Source organism: Triturus cristatus, chromosome 6 (assembly GCF_964204655.1).
Source record: "Triturus cristatus chromosome 6, aTriCri1.1, whole genome shotgun sequence".
NCBI classification, from domain to species: Eukaryota; Metazoa; Chordata; class Amphibia; order Caudata; family Salamandridae; genus Triturus; species Triturus cristatus.
The window spans coordinates 1,656,151,490-1,656,156,053 of NC_140589.1; positions in this window are offsets into that span (position 1 = coordinate 1,656,151,490).

The following is a 4,564-nucleotide window of genomic DNA, read 5'->3' on the forward strand; positions in this document are numbered from 1 at the left end:
GGTATATTTCAGCGACAGCTTGGGGGGCCTGGGTGGCGATTCCCAGGGAGGGACCGGCGACGAGGCGCCCGCTCATCGAAGCCATGTGAAGTGTCGGCTGAATGATTTTCTCCGGCAGTACCGTGAGGGCAGCGATCGGGGAGGACTAAGCTTCAAATACCGGTGAGGGTCTTGGAAAGAGAATTAAAACGTACTGCTCGAAAGCAGAGTGCGGGAGAGGGGGCTAAGTGGGGCTATCAGACATGGACCTTGGAGGTGCGAGAGTTGGGATATATATAGCACATGGGGCGGGAAATGCCAAGTAGTAGAAGTGTACAGCATTGTCACAGAGGTGGGAGTACTGGGGTAAAATGGGACACCATGCAGTGGGGGTGAGAGGTGGTAATAGTAGGGGCATACTGGGCACATCTCATTTGGATCGAGAGCTGGAACTAGTATCCGATTGGAGAAAATGGGGCATAAGCATTGGGATGAAGAAGTAGTAATGGTGTACTGGACCGTTGTGCCACCCTGGCATTCTCTGATGGATGGGCTGTCATGACCCAACAATGAAAGCTTTTGTGGCCCTGTTTTTGGTTCTGTGATCTTCGCAGGTCTAGGGGTAAAGAGTGTGTAGGGCAGGGAAATGGGAATACTGGAGTGAAAGATGCATACGTCTGTGGTGTAGTATGGTGGGAACATCGGGGGCGAAAAGTGCATACGACAGGGAAGGAAGCGGGACTACCTGGGGTAAAAGGAGAACAAGCACGGTCCGCTTTCACTTTCGTGCGTCGTGAAAGCTTTCTTGTCTTAATAGGGCCATGTGCTTGAAACACATGGCCCCATAAAGATAAGAACGCTTTCACGACGGACGGAAGGCAGACAAGCTCGTCCAAATGGGACGGCTCAAAAAGCCAAACAAAAATGTCACGAACAACTCTTTTCCAATGGCTGACCACCGTTTAGCATAAACGGTGACGCCGGCCAATGGAAAAGAGGGGCGGGGCTTAATGCCCTTTACAGAAATACCCCAAATCATTCAATCTAGCCAGCGAGACTGCGCATGTGCACAGCCCACGCCAGGCAAGACCTAAAAAGGGGGAGGAAGAAAATACCTGATGAATTCCTCTGGCCAGGCAAAGGCCCCGTGGGTTACACAATCTATAAACAATAAAAGAAAAGTACCAGTTTTAGAAACCGAACTCGACACGGTTAATACGAGCGTGTGGGGGGGGGAGAGGCACATTGTTAGAACTTAACGCTGCTCGCCAAAAATGTCTTTGTATTGCAGAGGGGAACCAGAGCTTGGTTAAACCTAATGCTTAAGTAGGGAGGCTTGTCTGAGCCATGCACGAGCGTGACGTAGTTGAACAGACACTCGATGCTTGTCACTCCGACAAGTCTTCAGGTCTCATGGAGAACAGGCGTGGCGTGACTAAGTGAAACATATGCTCGATGCTCGTCATTCCTGACAAGTATTCGGGTCTCATGGAAAACAGACTATGTGGAGAGGCAGGCTTCTAAGGTCTCTCTAAAATGTAAAGAGAAAAGGCTTCGAAGGTCTCTCTAAAATGTAAAGAGAAGTGAACCCTGTAGAGAAATACATCCTGCAATGGAATTCGTAAGTCAGAATTAATATTCTCGTGGGGGAGTATGTCATATTGAACTGCATGCTTAGATTGACTTTGTATCTGCTAGTGAAGACACATGGCAACAGATTAAACAATTACATGTGCACTGTTCTGATAAAGTACCCGTAATAGTACATTACATGAGCAAAAGTGGATACATTGACACAAAATAGGATTGACTGTACACATGCAATAGGCAATTGCAAATTGCTCTGGATAGATGGCTATAAGTGAATGGTATTGTTCACACACAGAAAAAAATCAGTTGGCCACAATTACGTCTGCCGAAATACTCGAAGATTGCAGGACATATGCAAGTCATTATCTGCCGGATAATTCAGAATACAATGTATTTCAACTTGGCTAGACATTATGCATAACCCGGCAGTTCCATACTTTTTATTGTAGAATAGGATGTATTACAGCAAGGAATGAGGGCAGATGCATTGCAACAAAGAACGGGGGCACAATTAGAACAGTATTACATGAACAAATTATTGTGAAATGCACTTAGAACGTCTACCATGAATGTGGAGTGTAAAGCGGAACCTGTATTGAAACACTCAGAGGCTGCAGAATGTCATTCAAATACAAGACAGGGTAGTTGGGCATAGCTAATCTCAGCTTCATTCAGACCGTTCTATATGGAGTCTAGGAGAGACATCCATTTACATTCCCTTGTGTTAAGGATCATTCCAATATCGCCACTTCTGGGGGCCAAGGGAGGCCTTCTCAAGTACTATCCATTGCGGGTCATCTGGGCTGTGGTCTGCAGTTCTAAAATGTTCGCCCAAAGGAGCTCCCTGAACACCACACCTTATTCGACTACAATGCTGTAGTATGCATGCTTTTATTTTCTGCTGTGTTTGGCCGACATATATAAGATCGCAAGGACCCACAATTCCATAAATCACATTGCTGGTGTTGCAATTCGTGAAGGATTTCAAGTTGATCACATGGTGTTTGTAAACAAACTGTTTGGTTTAAATAGTTGTTTGGCATGCCTTGCACTGGCCGCACTTAAAATGGCTGAGTGTCGGTGGCAGATTCCACAGAGATTGAATAGACGGCGCCTCCGGGGGTTCAAGAAAAGAGCGAACTATTTGGTCTTTCACACTCTTCGCTTTCTTGTATGAGTTCATAGGTAAGTTGATTTGCTCTTTATCATCAGATATCAAGCCCCAGTGTTTATTTATCACCTTCTTGATGGCACTGCTCTGTGTGGAAAAGGTGGTAACGCAGATCATCCTTTGCATGGACGCATCTCTCTTCTCTTTCGGTGTCAATAGGGTCTCGCGAGGACTATACCAGGCCCTTTTCTGTGCTCTCCTAATCAGCCGCTTGGGGTAACCTCTCTCCGGTAATCGATTACTCAGATCATCCGATTGCGCCATATAGTCAGTTTTTTGGGAACAATTCCTGCGGATCCGTAAGAAGTGCCAGAAGGGTAGGTTATCCCTGAGTCCTCTCGGATGATAGCTGTTGTATCGTAAGAAGGGAATTTCTTTTGGCTGGTTCGCGATACAATGTGGTATACAATTTAACCCTTAACCCCTTCGTTTCGGATGGTGATGTCTAGAAAATCAATTTCTCTGGAATCAGAATGCATAGTAAATTGTATATCTTGACTCCTTCCATTGAGCCAGAAGTGGAACATGCCTAACTCTGTCGAATCGCCAATCCAAATCATAAGTATATCCTCGATATGCCTCCTCCACAAGGTCACCTTGTCGGTGTAGGGGTTTGAGTCTCTGAAAATGAAAGACTTCTCGAAATTGTCCATAAAAATAATGGGCAGGTCCGGAGCGAAGGCAGCCTCCATCGCTACTCCTTTCGTTTGTAAATCAAAATGACCTTGAAAAAAGAATAAATTCTTCATCATAGCTATACGCAGCAATCCAATGATGAATTCTGTCGAGATCGCTGTTGGCGCTGGCCGTTGATCCAATACTTCACCCAATACTTCAAGAGCAGATTGTTGAGGTATGCTGGTATTTCAGTATCGGTACGAGTTATTTCCCTTTCAAATGTCACTTCCAGACAGTTTCCCGACAGTCTTGTGCAAAGTGATGGCTCTCACAGCAGGAATAAATGAGTCTGGATCAAAGCAGGAGTACCCACAACATGGGCGTAATTAAGTTTGAGATCCCTGCACATGGCAATCATTAGCTTGCTGGGCCTGCCTACAAAGCTCCTCATCTTGAACAACAGAAACTGCAGTGTTATCTCTACCATCACCCAAATTACAGTGCTCTAGAAGAACTAATCAGCACCCCCTTGCTAACAAAGTCTTCATAGAATTTCTACAGAGAGCCCTCGCTCTATCCTACTCATTGCAGTGCCTGGGTCTCGACCATCCAGCTATAGCAATGCAGGCAATACACTTTGACTAACTGGGGAAACCATCCTTAACCATCATCTTGTGCCATGCAGCTGTGACTGGGGGTGAATGTTTGATTTGTTATGCATTCTGCCTATCATTTGTGTTTTTTTTTTTGCTTTGCCGCCCTAAGTGGGAAGGGTATGCCCAAACATGGGTCCCGTGCTCACCATACCACTGGATTCAAGCTAGCCTGGCTGATGAATGGTGATACCCCAAAACTGGTCCCAGGATGCTTCTTTTCCGGGCCAGGGAGGATCTGGCCTGGCACATCTGACTGGACTGTTATCATGGGGAGCAGGCTCAAAACAGATTTGCATATGACTGGATCCAAACTGGAGTGGTGTGCTGAGCAAAAAAACCTAACGATTTAACCCAGATCTGTGATTGGGGGTCAATGTTGATTTGTTCTGCATCCCATCATTTGTGTGTTTTTATGCTACAACTAGATGCATCAAAAGTGGTTCTTCGTGGTCTCAGTACTCACACTCACACAGTCCTATAACACACGTGTCCACCGCTCACTAAATACACACTTCACGAACATGTCACTTACTTTCAGTAACGCTCTTTC